At 41.2% G+C, this 17827-nt stretch overlaps 1 long non-coding RNA gene across 1 annotated transcript; it reads left to right on the forward strand.

Moving 5' to 3' along the window:
* The first annotated feature begins 1830 nt into the window (after nt 1-1830).
* Nucleotides 1831-16837, forward strand: LOC109616664. Its single transcript, XR_002197898.2, has 2 exons — nt 1831-2598; nt 14689-16837. It is a non-coding gene; the product is annotated as an uncharacterized LOC109616664 (long non-coding RNA).
* The last annotated feature ends 990 nt before the right edge of the window (nt 16838-17827 follow it).

Raw genomic sequence — 17827 nt, forward strand, 5'->3', positions numbered from 1 at the left:
CTGGAAAGAATTGCTTACCTACTTAAACTATGGGAAAACACTGACAATTTATCAGTTGTCAACTGACTTACATTGCTGGAGTAAATTTAGCTGAACAGCATACCTCACAGCACAGTACGTGTGTAAGGCCATTGAGTTTATAGCAAAGACATATAGTGCGGGTCTACTGTTGTCTTTTCTCAAGATGTATTCTGTAACCTGGTGAGATGACAGAAATTAGTTGGTATTGTCTGATCTATAATTTTACATGTGCTTTTGGACAGAGGTACTTTAAGTAACTTAATAGAAGGTAGGCTTAAGAAATAAAATGAAGCGCACCAATGATTTCAGACGGGGTGGATGTTTCCTTTACCTTTCAATTTTTATTGCTGTCCATTCCAGGCCATTTCATTCGCAAAGCAACATCAAGCTTAAACAAATTTGTTTCTATTTCAAATATTTCCATTAACATCACCCCACACATAATGAAATATTGTCTATCTAAATATGTAGGACATACAGTTTGTGCAATATGTAAATCGAATCATGCCATGGATCACTAAGCATGGACTATAAAGTTATCTAATTTGTATCAACTTTATGTAGCAGAAAACAGAGTTTGATCATTGGGCTAGAGACAACATTAATCAAAAATGACACTTTAACTTCAAATATAAGATTAGCATTTCACTACCTTAAAAAACTACCAGACAACAGGAAAATGTTTCCAGAGGTTGAAAATTGCTTTCAAGAATTAGAGGACAGCTATTTGTAGACTACAGCAAATTTATTCTTTGGATTTTGCTCTGAAAATGCTTACAGATTTGTTGGGGTTTGATAGCGTTTTCTTATGTCCACGGTTGTGGTTGAGGTGTGAGATACATAACATAACTTTCTCACAGAATGAACCGTCAGCGATATTCATGAATGAAGGCTGGTTCTTCCAATTTCCTTTGGTACACACAGCCCAACTGCATTCCTTATTTAAATAAGTTGAAGTAAGAAATGTTTTTTTGAAATAATCAATGTTTCATTGGTGTTGTTGAACACAAAGGTTTTGTGGACACAGTCTAGTCCTGCAATAAAATATCAAGCTCAATGGAGATTTTTTTTTTAGTCCAGGACCTACTGTAGGCTTAATCTGTGTCCGCAAAACTGGCCTTTCAGGGAATGTAATTTGAATGAGTCAAAAGCAGATGCATTGTCAGGGTGAATCTGCCTATTCCCTAATCGGACAGTGGGACACAGGGGTACCCCCATCTGTACTGTATATCTCCTAAACTGGAAGCGTGGACGAGCAGGAAGAGGTGGACGAGTTGCATAATGGGTGTGTATCACATATTATGGTTCATTTTGTTGTGGTTGCTCTGTTGTCAGTTTCTTGGATTACATCCAGATTAATTTCATTTTTAATCAGTGATCTTTTGCTGGGGCCCGGGTAGAGGCGTTCATTTTGGCGTATGGACAGGAGGGCTACTGTATACACGCTATAACAAGGACATACACAGATACACATTTCTGGACACGCCTGCCACATATATGTGCACCATGTACATTCCTCACTTGGTAAGACTGACAGCTGATCTCCAGGATATGTAAACCATGCACACACATGCGTGCACTCACGCACACAAACACAAAACCGATAAAAACAATAGGGACAAATGGGTGCAGCACCTCACCTCTCATCCCGGGCCTTGTCACAGATGTTTCCCGTCGTCAGGCTTTCCGTGGCTCCCCTGAGCCGGTTGCCAGGCAACCCTGGGCCGCATTAATATGCACGGAGAAGGGGAAGGGGAAGCCTCTTGCCTCTGGAGCGTGGCGAACCTCTAAAGCAGCGTCAGTGTAGGTTTCTCAGTAACAGTGCTCAACCTGTGTCCATGGTGACACGCACTCTTTTGTAGACAGCAAATGAACACTCAACAGCCACAGTAACAGAGGAACAGAAAATCATTAACAGGTGGGAAGTGCACTGACTGAAATCAGTTCAGTCAGTTGTTGCTTGATTTCATTTTAGTTTTTTTTACTCGGGACATCACTTCAGCTGAAACTGTTTTATGATAAGCTGCATGATCCAAAGTCTCAAATTGAATAAGTCTTCTAGCAAGGAGACTGAATAGTAGCCAATAGTATGTTAAGGGTTGATTTATCAGGAATTTAATGAGAGAAATACTTTGTTAGACTCGCCTGTGGTTGGTAAAGCAACATAAAGGAAAACATCCCTCCTCATCTGCTCATCATCTGACTACCCACCTTAACCTCCCCTTCAGAAGAGGAGTGGAAAAGAGGAGAGGCAAGCACAACTGCTCCGGCTCCGGCTGTATAAGGGTGAGGAGGAGAAGCTGACAACAGAGCGAACTTGGTTACTAGTGAGATGCAACTTGGGGAGGGAACGCTTAACTGCCGCGGGGTAGCCTACAACATCCAACGCAAGAAACCCTCCAACTGGACCGCCTGGAAGACGAGACGGCTCTCTCTCTCGGATCCTGTGCCCTTCCACTGCCAAAGGATGAGGGTTTCTGACTTTTCCCTTAGTTGCCAGGGATGTCTGTGGACAGCGGAAAGGCGAACAACCCCTCCGGCATGTCCAATGTTATGTTCCTCCTGATGCTCTGCAAGGTAAGTAATCTGCTAAAATTTGCAAAGGCATATGCAGGTTCAAAACTGAGGTTACCAAATTTCCAGGCAACCGCTTGACAGGCACTGTGGAGTCTTGGAATTATGTATTTGCTGACCGCAAGTGATTCATGTATTTGTTATTGCAATGTATCATCCTTCATTGTTCATTAACGGGTTGTTATGTCATCTTTGAGTTTAACTAGGCAAATTATTAGTTATTATATTAATAATGCATGTATATGCATATTTTGGGTCATGAGGACAGCAGTGTACAAGAGAAATTTGAAGAGAAAGGAATACAAACTTTTTTGTTAATAGAATTAAATTTACAGAGAAAGATATTAGATTACACTGAGTCAAGATTAATCACTGTGGTGACTCTGTAAAGTCTGAGATTTTATTAATTCGGAGATCCAGCACAATTAGATCAATCAATAAAATAAACTCTAACATTATTATTGTTTGTACTTGTGCTTCATTTCTGTTCTGTGTGTGGTGCTGTGCACTTACGACCTGGTATGCATTTGTTTATGCGCGTATGTATCTACAACGTTTTGCCAATGTTTGACATTCTGAGAAATATTTAAGAAGAAAAGGGTTTTACTCTTAACTGATCTGCAGACACTAAGACTGATTGGTGTAGGTGGTGAGCATAGATTTATTATTCCATGTATGAATATCCTCCTATCCATATTTTTTTTTTATTATGATTATCTTCTTTTTTTTCTCAGTTACATAACAAATCTCACAAATATATATAAAATGAATTAATTTATAATTTTGACATGTATTTTTGACTATTATGAGCCCATAATGACAAAGTGAAAACAAGTTTTTAGAAATAAGTGCAAATGTATTGAAAATTAAAAATGTAAATATGTACATAAGTATTCAGCCCCTTTGCCATGACACTCCAAATTGAGCTTGTATCCATCCAGCCTCCTTGGATTATCCTTGATGTGTCTCTAGAATGTGATTGGATTCCAACCCTGGCAAATTCAATTGACTGGACACGATTTAGAAAGGCACACACCTGTCTATGTAAGGTCACTGTGGTGGAAATTAAGGATCACCGCGTAGAACCCTTCTAGGCTCATAAGACAGAGACCAAGTTCTCGTGACACAATAACAGTTTATTACGCTTGCAGGCAGAGAGACACATTAGTTACAAGACCAATGAAATCTCTGGCGTAGCTCAGAAAAACCTCTTTGTATAGGTGAGAAGGTATGATAACATCATACTAAATAACTGACATTGAATCAAAACATGTTTATCTGGTCTAAATCACTCCTAGTTTGCTTCTCTTATCAGTTTAGCTCTCATGTAGTTAACCCAAAGGCAGGTTGCCCTTCTGCATTTTACAAATACCTTTGACTGCAATTGTCTGCCTTTGTTTCATAACCCCATAAGCACCTCTGGCATTTTTCTACTGTCTAATCACATAGACTTAGTACTTTTCCATCAGCCCAATACCTAACTAGTAATTCTCGACACCCCTATACAATTGTAGAATTCATAAATACATCAACTCAGTACATTTCTATTACAGTCACACATTTCACAGTGCATGTCAGAGCAAACACCAACCCCCAACTAACACTAATGAAATCTATGGAACTCTCTTTATACTTCAGAGATAGAAAAGTGTCAAGGCATAGATCTGAGGAAAGTTATCAAAATATCTAAATCACTGAAGGTTGCCAGCAAAGGGGGCTCCATCATTGGAAGACGTTTGGAACAACCAAGACTATTTCTTGAGATGGTCAGGGAGGTGAACAAGAACTTAATGGCCACTCTAAAAGAACTTCAGAGTTTAAATTGAAAGATTGAGAACCAGCCATCAGGACGATGTAATCATCCATCCATCCATCCATCTTCTCCCGCTTATCCGGGGCCGGGTCGCGGGGGCAGCAGTCTAAGCAGGGATGCCCAGACTTCCCTCTCCCCAGACACTTCCTCTAGCTCTTCCGGGGGGACACCGAGGCGTTCCCAGGCCAGCCGGGAGACATAGTCCCTCCAGCGTGTCCTAGGTCTTCCCAGGGGTCTCTTCCCGGTGGGACGGGACCGGAACACCTTCCCAGGAAGGCGTTCCGGAGGCATCCGAAAAAGATGCCCAAGCCACCTCAGCTGACCCCTCTCGATGTGGAGGAGCAGCGGCTCTACTCTGAGCTCCTCCCGGGTGACCGAGCTTCTCACCCTATCTCTAAGGGATCGCCCGGCCACCCTGCGGAGAAAGCTCATTTCGGCCGCCTGTATCCGGGATCTTGTCCTTTCGGTCATAACCCAAAGCTCATGACCATAGGTGAGAGTAGGAACGTAGATTGACTGGTAAATCGAGAGCTTCGCCTTGCGGCTCAGCTCTTTCTTCACCACGACAGACCGATACATCGACTGCATTACTGCAGAAGCTGCACCGATCCGTCTGTCAATCTCCCGTTCCATCCTTCCCTCACTCGTGAACAAGACCCCTAGATACTTAAACTCCTCCACTTGAGGCAGGCACTCTCCACCAACCTGAAGTGGGCAAGCCACCCTTTTCCGACTGAGGACCATGGCCTCAGATTTGGAGGTACTGATTTTCATCCCCACCGCTTCACACTCGGCTGCAAACCGTCCCAGTGCATGCTGAAGGTCCTGGTTAGAAGGGGCCAACACGACAACATCATCTGCAAAGAGCAGAGACGAAATTGTGTGGTCCCCAAACCTGACACCCTCCGGCCCCTGGCTGCGCCTAGAAATTCTGTCCATAAAAATTACGAACAGAACCGGTGACAAAGGGCAGCCCTGCCGGAGTCCAACATGCACTGGGAACAAGTCTGACTTACTGCCGGCAATGCGGACCAAGCTCCTGCTTCGGTTGTACAGGGACCTGACAGCCCTTAGCAAAGGACCCAGGACCCCATATTCCCCAAGCACCCTCCACAAGATGCCGCGAGGGACACAGTCGAATGCTTTCTCCAAATCCACAAAACACATGTGGATTGGTTGGGCAAACTCCCATGAACCCTCCAACACCCCGTAGAGGGTATAGAGCTGGTCCAGTGTTCCACGGCCCGGACGAAAACCACACTGCTCCTCCTGAATCCGAGGTTCTACTATCGGCCGTATTCTCCTCTCCAGAACCCTGGCATAGACTTTCCCGGGGAGGCTGAGAAGTGTGATCCCCCTATAGTTGGAACACACCCTCCGGTCCCCCTTCTTAAAAAGAGGGACCACCACCCCGGTCTGCCATCCAAGAGGCACTGTCCCCGACCGCCACGCGATGTTGCACAGGCGTGTCAACCAAGACAGCCCCACAACATCCAGAGACTTGAGGTACTCAGGGCGGATCTCATCCACCCCCGGTGCCTTGCCACCGAGGAGTTTCTTGACCACCTCAGTGACTTCAGCCCGGGTGATGGACGAGTCCACCTCTGAGCCCTCATCCTCTGCTTCCTCAATGGAAGACGTGTCAGCGGGATTGAGGAGATCCTCGAAGTACTCCTTCCACCGCCCGACGACATCCTCAGTTGAGGTCAACAGCTGTCCACCTCTACTGTAAACAGCGTTGGTAGGGCACTGTTTCCCTCTCCTGAGGCGCCGGATGGTTTGCCAGAATCTCTTCGAGGCCAGCCGATAGTCCTTCTCCATGGCCTCACCGAACTCCTCCCAGGCCCGAGTTTTTGCCTCCACAACCACCCGGGCTGCAGCCCGCTTGGCCTGTCGGTACCCGTCAGCTGCCTCAGGAGTCCCACAAGCCAACCAGGCCTGATAGGACTCCTTCTTCAGCTTGACGGCATCCCTTACTTCCGGTGTCCACCACCGGGTTCGGGGATTGCCGCCTCGACAGGCACCGGAGACCTTACGGCCACAGCTCCGAGCGGCCGCTTCGACAATGGCGGTGGAGAACATGGTCCACTCGGACTCAATATCTCCAACCTCCCTCGGGATCCAGTCGAAACTCTGCCGGAGGTGGGAGTTAAAGATCTCTCTGACAGGAGACTCGGCCAGACGTTCCCAGCAGACCCTTACAGTACGCTTGGGCCTGCCGAGTCTGTCCAGCTTCCTCCCCCGCCATCGGATCCAACTCACCACCAGGTGGTGATCAGTTGACAGCTCCGCCCCTCTCTTCACCCGAGTGTCCAAGACATACGGCCGCAGGTCAGATGAGACGACAACAAAGTCGATCATCGACCTGCGGCCTAGGGTGTCCTGGTGCCACGTGCACTGATGGACACCCTTATGCTTGAACATGGTGTTCGTTATGGACAAACTGTGACTAGCACAGAAGTCCAATAATTGAACACCACTCGGGTTCAGATCCGGGGGGCCGTTCCTCCCAATCACGCCCCTCCAGGTGTCACTGTCGTTGCCCACGTGGGCGTTGAAGTCCCCCAGTAGAACAATAGAGTCCCCAGTCGGAGCACTTTCCAGCACCCCTCCCAGAGACTCCAAGAAGGTCGGGTACTCTGCACTGCCGTTCGGCCCGTAGGCACAAACAACAGTGAGAGACCTATCCCCGACCCGTAGGCGCAGGGAAACGACCCTCTCGTTCACCGGGGTAAACTCCAACACATGGCGGCAGAGCTGGGGAGCTATGAGCAAACCCACACCAGCCCGCCGCCTCTCACCATGGGCAACTCCAGAGTGGTGAAGAGTCCATCCTCTCTCAAGGAGTGTGGTTCCAGAGCCCAAGCCGTGTGTAGAGGTGATCCCGATTACCTCTAATCGGAACCTCTCAACCTCACGCACCAACTCAGGCTCCTTCCCCGCCAGCGAGGTGACATTCCACGTCCCTAGAGCCAGTTTCCGTGTCCAGAGATCGGGTTGTCTAGGCCCCTGCCTTCGACTGCCGCCCGATCCTCTTCGCACCGGCCCCTTATGGTCCCTCCTGTGGGTGGTGAGCCCACGGGAGGGCGGCCCCACGTCGCCCGTTCGGGCTGAGCCCGGCCGGGCCCCATGGGGGAAGGCCCGGCCACCAGGCGCTCGCATACGAGCCCCAACCCCGGGCCTGGCTCCAGGGTGGGGCCCCGGCTGCGCCATACCGGGCGACGTCACCGGGCGATGTAATCAATCTGGCCTATATGGTTGAGTATCTAGGAAGAAGCCACTCCTGACTAAACGTCATAAGACATGCTGCCTGAAGGACTATGAGAGCATGAGGGAATAATGATTTGGTCTAAGGAGATCAAAAGCAAACTAGTTTGTCTGAATTCAAAATGCTTATCCTTGGCAAAAACAAGGTGCCGCTTATCACCTGTCTTATACCATCCCTCCAGTGAAGCGTGGTAGTGGAAGCATCATGCTACATAGGCTTCTCAGTGGCAAGGACTGGGAGGATTGCGGGAAGGATGAATGGTGCCAATACGAAGAGGTGCTTGAAAAAAAACTCATCCAGAGTGCACAGGACCTCAGACTAGTACGAAGATTCATCTTTCGACACAACAACGATCCCACAGACGTGGCCAAGACAGCCTTAGAGTGGCTTCAGGACAAGTCTGTGAATGTCCATGAGCATCCCAGCCAAAGCTAGGATTTGAACCCCATTAAACATCAGTGGAGAGAATTTCATTGTGGTTCACTAACGCTTCCCATCCAAACTGACAGAGCTTGAGAAGATCTACAAGAAAAAAATTGAGAAACTGCCCGAATCCACATGTGCAAAGCTGGTAGAGGAATACCCAATAAGAAGCTGGAAGCTGTGATTGCTGCCAACTGCATTTCTACAAAGTACTGAATAAAGGGTCTGAATACTTGAGATATTTCTGCTTTTTACATATCTTAAACAAATTGTGCTTTGTCAATATGGGGTTCATGTAGGTTGGTGGCAAAAAAAATTATAATTTATAAATGAAGTCACATAGGCAAATGTCTTCAGATTGAAGCGGGCTGTAGTTGATAAGTGTTCTTTTTTTATTTAACGAGATAAGACAGTTCAGATCAAATTCATAATTTCAATGAAAACTTGTCCAAAAGATATTCTATGAGGAAATTAAAGGGAAATTAAATGAAAATCACAGTGTATATACAGCAAGACATTCTACGATTCAGCATGTGCACTGATGAGATTTTTGGACGTCAGAAGATAAAAAATATGTAGCTTCACTTTCATCACGACAGCAAAACATCCAAATCGATTTCTGGCATTGAGGTGATGACTAATTGTAATTTCTGAGACTTGGCGACCCCAAAATTCTAACAACTTCTGCAATTCTCTGTGATTCCTGAAGAATTTGTTACCTCTAAAACCATCCTCCTCACTGTGCATGAGGAGAAATACACTAGAGCCATCTTCCAGGCATATTTATAACAGATTTATTTTAACTTCTGAAGATGCTTGTTAAATAAGGTAACAAAAAATATGCCTTCTGGGAATTTTGGGCACTTGTACAAACAGTAGCGCTGTCGAGCCAAAGCAGCCATCAATTATGTCAACAAAATTACTGGATTTCAATGTATGTATTTAATGGCAATATTTAGGTAAAGAGGGAAATCTTAGGTAAAAGTGTGGTATTACTGTGATTTCACTCATAAATTATGATAATATAAACAACATATTACACATCCAGCCCAAAGTGTGAGGCTTAAAAAATGGCTTGGCATTTGCAAAAGCCCCGGATCTGAAATGTTTTGATTTGGCTATACATTTGAACTGTTAAAAAGCATGTCGCCATAGAACAACTACTACTACTAAATGTACTAATTACTAATATTAACATTGATAACATTGATACAGCTGTGTCAGAAAAACACAAGATCTCCTTGACATAATGTAAAACGAGCACATTTGACTGTAGTCTACTTCCTCTGAATCATAAAATTCCAAAGGTTCCAGAAATCATAGTTAACATAGATAATGTCTCCCTAACAAACTGGTGATCTGAGAATTTAAACATTTGAACCCAAACATAATTATAGAAGGCTGCTGTAGCATACTGAGAAGTAAAAAATAGGAATATTTTCTGACAAATATTACACCAGCACAAAAAGCAGGATTTTTTTTTATTTACAGAGCATATACTCTTCTTTCATTTGACAATCAGGTAACTTGGAATAATATACAACCCCATTTCCAAAAATGTTGGGATGCTGTTTAAAATGTAAAGAAAAACAGAATGCAATTATGTGCAAATCATTTAACCATACATTCAAGAGAAAATAGCACAAAGACAACATATCAAAAGTTGAAACAAATGTTATTGTTTCTTGAAAGATATATGCCCACTTTGAATTTTATGCTAGCAACAAGTTTAAAAAAATGTGGGAAACTTGTTGGAAAAGTGTAATGTTGTGTAATGCAAAAAAAATGCAAAAGAAACCTTGTGAAACATCTCGCAACCAATTAGGTTAATTGGCAACAGGTCAGTAAAATTATTGGGTATAGAAAAGATAATCCCAGAGAGGATGAATCTTTCAGAAGTAAAGATGGAGAGGGGTTCACCACTATGTGAAAGACTGTGCAGGCAAATAGTGCAACAATGTATAACAAGAATAAAGTTTCTTGATGTAAGATTCAGAGAATCCAGAGAAATGTCGTTATGCAAGGGACAAAGCCGATCAGCACACAGTTCAAAATCCATCATCCGTGATGGTATGGGGGTGCATTACTGCACATGACATGCACATCTGTGAAGGCACCATTAATGCTGAACAATACATACAGGTTTTGGAGCAACATATGCTGCCATCTAGATGACGTATTTTCCAGGGAAGGCTTTGCTTATTTCAGCAAGACAATACCAAACCACATTCTGCACATATTACAACAGCGTGGCTCCGTAGTAATAGGTGATAAACTTGCCTGCCTGCAATCCAGACCTGTTACCCATTGAAAACATTTGGCGCATTATGAAATAAAAAATATGATAAAGGAGACACGAACTGTTGAGCAGCTGAAATCTTATATCAAGCAAGAATGGGAAAACATTTCACTTTCAAACTACATCAATTAGCTTACAGAGTATTGTTAAAAGAAGAAGTGATGCAACACATTGGTAAACATACCCCTGTCCCAACTTTTTCTGGCATTTAATTCAAATTGGGCATGTATTTTTCCAAAAACAATAAAATTTCTCAGTTTCAATATTTGATACTATTTTCAATTAGATATGGATAAATGCATTCTGATTTAATTTGCATCTTACACAATGTTAGAACATTTTGAAACAGGGTTGTAATTAGTTCTCATTAAATTCAGTTAATTCCACAGCCACGTTTGATTAGCAAGAAGCAATGTACAAATCAATATAATTAACTTACTTATTTGCCACCTCGGTCCTTTTAAACTGTTGTCCGAATGTGATTAGTAACTAGATTAATCTGTATCTGATTGCATTTCACCTGGCAGAAATATTGCAATTTATTTTTCCAATTGTGCCTGTCTTTAAAATCCTTTGTACAGTAGCCTTCTCAAATTAAACATGTATTGTTTAATATCACCATGTAACATGACTATCAAAAATGAATCCTTCAAATCATGACGACAAGCAATATTACTACGTATTGTAAAGTTGGCTAGCTAGCAGTATCCAGTCTACCGCAGATTGTTTTAAAGAACCCACAGTGGAGAGGAGGGGGAGGGACTATGGCAGAGCGGTAAGTAATGGCTTTAGTGTTGTAGTCTTTTAGAAATAGGAAAAATGTCTACACCTTGCACATATTATTTCTGTTGATAGGAACATTCGATGGCTCTATCAATCATGGACAACTGCAACTACACTTACAATTTTGTTTTATCTCATCTTCATCCGTTTATCCGGTGTCGAGTCGCGGGGGCAGCAGCTCCAGCAGGGTTCCCCAGACTTCCCTTTCCCGAGCCACATTTGCCAGCTCTGGCTGGGGGATCCCGAGGCATTCCCAGGCCAGTGTCGAAATATAATCTCTCCACCTAGTCCTGGGCCTACCCCGATGTCTCCTCCCAGCTGGACGTGCCTGGAACACCTCCCTAGGGAGTCTTTGAACTCCTTTACTTGGGGTAACGCCTCATTCCCTACCTGGAGGAAGCACTCCATCGGTTTCCTGCTGAGAACCATGGCCTCAGATTTATAGGTGCTAATCCTCATCCCAACCGAATGCGCTAAAAACAAATTTTGTTTTAGCGCATTCTAAATAGCATGAAGGTTTAGCGAAAGGAAACAAAACATTTTTTTTTAGATCTTTCTGTAAGTCATAAATCATTTTGCATTTGTTAGGTAGATGGCAGTTGTTGTCTGCAATTACTTAGAAGATCTAAGTTTAAGTCACTGCACACAAGCATTTTGTCACATTTAAATACAACATACTGTACTGTTTATTTAAGAGATCTACTGTAGGTGAACACTTTGTTTCCATCAACCTCCTTTTGAAAAAATACTTGAATTACTTGTGATTTTCTTCAGCTACAAATACCACCCCAACAATGATGTGCAGCTCTTTTTCAACTTGATAAAACATATTTAAATAATCACTTCAACAAACCCTAACCCACCAACTGTGAAAACCATTAGTACTGTTACTTCTGCCGTCACTGCCACTAGAACTAGTATTATTGCCTATTCTTAAAGACAAGCAAGCGCACCACATGTTCTTCTGTTGATGTCCTATTCTAGTTGTCATTCCTAGAAGCTTAAAATAGCTACTACTTTTTAAGCAGCCATAGTCCACAAAGAAAATATAAGCTTAATTCTTTCTTTGAAAATCACTTTGAGCTGGTGTCTTTTCTTCCGGGCTTAAGGGCCATTATCAACCTGGCACTGAATTAGAATATGTAGAGGAAACTTCACACTTGAATACACACTAGAAAGTGTAATGCTTATGTAAAAGCATAAATGACAAGCAGTGCCCAAGTGCCCAATAGCGTGGAGTGTTACTGGCCAAATTCCACCATTTGCAATATGCCTCTCCCGTTATAAAGTTTAAGGTATGGACTGGCCGGGCCAGCACAGCAGAGGTTTATTTGGGTGGACTCCAGAGTGTTTTTTTGAGAAGAGCTGCTGCACTCTGTGGTGAAGCTGTTTCTCTACTCACCTTTTTGGAATGGCCTCTATATTTCTCTGTCCGGAGGTTTTTATCATCTGCAAGCAGACATCTCCATGCATGATGGCACATCAAGCAGCACACTACACAATGAGTGGCATTCATTTGAGAGAGGCTGGAAGCCCTGTTTATGGTTTTCCCCAAGAGGGACATAACAGTCCACTGTTAAAGATCTCTGTTAATTTCCCAATAACTTGACTTACTAGATTGGATCAATCGGCTTGCTCTCTCCAGAAATACAAATGAAATGTGCACAGAACAATGCAATGAATGATAGTTGTATATGAAGATGAATTACTTTGAAATTGATTTCATCTGATGTCCATCACAACAACTAAAGCTTACGGGTCTAGACCAGGAATCATCTATGACGTTCAAACTCAAGTAAGCATTAATGACCATAAGAAACTTGTATAATATAGCCTTGTTTGGCCAGACAAAAAAATACCTATACACCTATGGTTAGTATACACATTAAACATAAGAGCCAGGCAAGTTTTATTGGAGGTGCAATTGCTTTTAATTAAATTAATTAAATTGTTACATTTCATGGATGGTATTTCATATTTATATGGCTTTTTGACCCATCTGACTTAATTAAATTTCTTGCAATTGGTCAGAAACTCCACAGTATGGAATAATATTTTTGTACATTATTCCAGTTGTAAAAAAACACATTTATGTCAGATTACTATATATTATTCAATGGGAATTAATGTATTTTTCTATGATTTTTTTTTCTATGCCCTTAAATAAAATATGAATCTGTAAAAGTTTGAAGAAAATGCAGCACAAAGAAGCAACTATGCTGCAGATAATTATTTTTGGCTTAAGTGTTTTGGGTAAAGTTACAATTGGTGTTAGGATTAGTACAGGAATATGTATATGTATATAATATGTAGGTTTAGAGTTAGGCATTAAGGTTAGGTGAAGTTAAGAAATAAATGTTAGGTTATTGAGGTTAAGGTAATGTTAAGTTTAGGGTAAGGTCAAGGGTTAGGATTATTAAAAGAAGGATTTTATAAGGACAGTAAACGTTGGTGACTTTAAATAGCTAAGTAAACGTGTGTGTGTGTGTGTCTGTCTATGGGTTCACATGCATGTGTTTGCAATTCTGTGTGTACTGTACATGTGTGTGTAAAAAGGGTTTTGGTGTGGTTTTTGCAGGGTTTGGGTCTACCAAAAAGCTTTTCTTGCACATTTTGCCATGGAAATTAGACAACTCAGCATACATGCTGCTTTACTTGCTCAATATTTCAAAGTGACAAACTGTATTGAGTTATACAGAAGATACAATCTCCCACATAAAAGTCAAGCCATTCAGCAAATTTATGACAACACTTCATTAGGGTGTTGCCACTATTAACTCTGTAACATGTACATCAGGTGTTGGCCCATATTTTTGGTCCCCCGATATATTTATTGTATTTATATTATATAAACAGCCATTTATGTTTTTTTTTTGTAAGAATATATATGTTTTATATATGTATATATCTTTTTTTACATATAATGCAGGTCTGCTAATATGAGTTACATTAATTTGTTGTTTAGGCTATTAATAAAAGTGTTATTTATATTCTGGCCTGGAAAATTTGCTCAAAACAAATTTGGCCCGAGCCCAAACCTAGAAGCAAACAGTCAGCAATGGTATGCATAAAACAAGCCAGTTACAGTTTCCTGGTCCTGTAAAGCTGTTGAAAATGTGTATATATTTATTTTCAAGTATGGGCTCACAGATATCAAGTCACATATGTGTAACTTGTTTTAATATGAAAACCAAGATGTAACAAAACTAAAACAAGACATTAACAGACCAAAGTTACCAAAGGAATTGAATCCAAAACAATTACCAAAAAGATAAAAGAGGGAAGAAATAATTTCAATAGACACAGTATTCAGGATCACATGTAAGGGCAATAAGAAGTTATAGGTGCACGTGCTCTAAATGAGGGAGAGAGGGCATCGGATCTCAGGACGTGACACTGTGTATGTCTGTAATAACTTCGGACTATTGTCCAAATTACTAAAGAACAGCAGAAAAAATTTATTCATGCAGTGTATTGTATATTATGTGTTTGTCTATTATTTTCCAGACCGGTCTGAGGGGTAAACTACAGACCTTTACTGGGACAATGGTAAACACTGCCGTCTGTGATGAAGAAAGAGGAATTCAAGATAAGGAGGGCACAGAGGAATCCATTCTGGCCATGCTGGGGATCATCGGCACAATTCTCAACCTGGTTGTCATCATCTTCGTCTACATCTATACAACGCTGTGACTGTCTTCAAAATAAACTCCCTTCAATTGCACTCAACAGCACAGCAAGCCTACCTGCTTCAGCAGAGTTGTTTGGCAGGAACGTAAATCTGTTTTGAGGCGGCGCTGCGTCATCAATCCACTTTGACAAAGGAATCTAAGAATGTGTGATAACTGCATTGCATGTATGCCGCTGAGAGGTGTTGAGACTTTGTCAATGGGAGACTGGCCAATTCCTGTGAGGCTGTATTCCAGGGCCTAATGTATCATTTCAAGTCTCTGGTATTGCTTTGAACATTTAACCTATACATATATACAATACATGAGGTGTGCCACTTCCTTCACAGGTACAGTACCAAGGAGGAAGTGAACAGACTGCAATCTAGTGCAAAGGACTAATCTGACCAGCGCTGCAGAAGCATTTTGAAAGAGCCTGATATACTGTTAACATTTAAACTGTATAATGGTAAAGAGGAATGTAGAACATGAGCAAAAAAATTAAGCCACATCTCTTTTTACACAAGTACAACAAATTTCTTTGGAGGAATATACATTCAACTAAGTGTGCTTAGTGGGAAGGTGACAGCAAAGGCCCTCTGAGTTTATGATGGTTCAATATTATTTATTGTCGTGTTCTGATTTCTGTTTGAAGGAAAGCTTTTGTACATTGTTACTATACTAACACATACAGTGACAGTACTATTTCCTTGCTTATGCCTGTTCTTTGCTACTTACAAAATGTGTACAATTTCTATTTCTTATAGTTCTAAGTGTTGCTGAGAGGTCTTCTCAGGAGTTTCAAGTCAAACGTTGCTCGAGTTTTGTTTTCTACAGTAGGAAGTAGAATCAAATTTGATCACATGTATGATCTGCATGAGAAATTATACTGTATTAGAATTAGCGTTTAAGATAGTGACATGGGATATAGTGAAATGGCTATTACAGTGTAATCACTCACTTCATCTAAATGTATGTGATGTTTACTGAGCTTTAGAATTTTTTGTGTTGCCCCTTCCTTCAGCACCGTGGTATCAAAATGTTACTTCCACAATTTGACTGCAATGCTTTGAGAAGAAATGAAAAGCACAATTGAGGAATGACCATTAAGAGTATGTACGAATGTAAGGGCAAACGGTGTGTGAATTTTATACACTGTAACCTGCAACCCCTTATGATTCCAAGAAAGTGCCTGAAGTCAAGTGTCTCATTCCATTATCCATTTCTCCAAGCAGAAGAGGATAAGTTACAAGAGAATCTATAGGCAAGACAAACCACACAAGTAATATATTTTAAAAGTGCTTCATAGTTATTTAACTCAGCTATCTCCAGAACACTGGTAACTAATTACAGAATATACTAGTGATTACTAGAGTTTGTTTTACGATTACATCCAACAATTTCAAATATACTATTGATTTTCCTTTAAAAAGCCATGAGAAAAGGTTTGTAATTTCTTCCAAAGGTGACTAGTTCTATATTCCAGGCATAGCAGACATTTTGAGGAGGAACCATTTAGTAAGTGTATGGAGAGTGTTGAGAATGTATTTCAGATTTGTTCATTTAATAGTTGGACCTTGTCGTACTTTTCTTGTGAAATTGAAATGCCTAGTGGAACAAGGTGCTGTGAAATGTAGTTTAATAGCATTGCATGGGCCTTAGTGACTATCAGCAATATGGTTGGTGTATGCTTAGAGTATCTTTTAATTCTCAGAGCCATTCTCTCAGACCTCTGGACTAAGAAGTACACTCATGAGAAATAATGCTCGTTATTACAGGATTACTGTTGTCTTAATCTGGTTCTAGCAAACTGGACCACAAAGCCTATTATACATAGTTTAATGGGTAATACTGGAAGTAGTAAAAAGACCCAAATATTCAAAGATTTTATCACCCACTAATTTTTCTTCACATTTAAGATTATGCAGTATTTCTTGCTTGACATTTTGTTAAAAACAATGAAATAAAACCTATAAAAATTGATAATATTCATAGTGTTGCCCTTGATTACCTTTGGGGATTACGGCGATATATGGAATTTATATTTACATTTTAAAATGTTATGCATGTTGTATGCTTTTGGTTGTTTATATAAAGATAAAGATGAATCTCTATATGAAATACCTGGAGTTTCAGAATTGTTTAGTGATGTTTGGAGAACTATTTACACCTGAAAGTGAAAGATGCACGCAATCACACTCAACAGTGGCTTAGAAGAAATAATATTCTCCACTGCCATTTTGAGTAGACAGCATTTCATACAACAAGACATACTTCACAGTCAATTTTCTAATCTAATTGAAAAATGGAAAATAAGAAAATAACATAAAGCATGGTGGACAAAGACACCAAAACTAAATCATCCTAAACAAGTTTATTTTTATCCTATCTCCTCTTTGTTGGAAACATTTAGGTCAAATATATGTCAAAATAATTTCTCCCTCCATAAGGAATCCACTGGAATTCCAAACAGAGTGGAATAATCCTGTTTTCAAAAAAACTGAAATGAAAACAAAAACAGCTTAACATTTTGAATATATTGGATTAGGCAACGAACCAAGTAAACAGTGTTGTTTGAAGACGCACAGCTGTTTAAATTCAACCAAGCCCAGTAGCCTGCTTAAGCTATTGTTTCACCTGGATACAGCAGCCAACATTGCCTCAGATCATTTCCTTTTGGAGCTAAGAGAGGCTTACTGAATAAGGGGTGGAAGACTGCAACATTCCGGAGAGAGATGATTCAATCAAACTCGTTGTCTAGGAAAACATACATACTATATAGTGAATGCACTGGTATATCATGGATATTCCAATATTTGGTTGAATAATATATTTGAAAAACAATCATGCTGACTCAAAAACAAGATATGGTTTGCAGAGTTTGGCAAAATTATTTATTAAGAAATTATGTTACCATCTCATATTCACTACATGTTTTTCCCAGACATGAAACATTTTCCCAAACATCACTGCTACAG

This window comes from Esox lucius, chromosome 15, assembly GCF_011004845.1.
Source record: "Esox lucius isolate fEsoLuc1 chromosome 15, fEsoLuc1.pri, whole genome shotgun sequence".
Classification (NCBI taxonomy): Eukaryota; Metazoa; Chordata; class Actinopteri; order Esociformes; family Esocidae; genus Esox; species Esox lucius.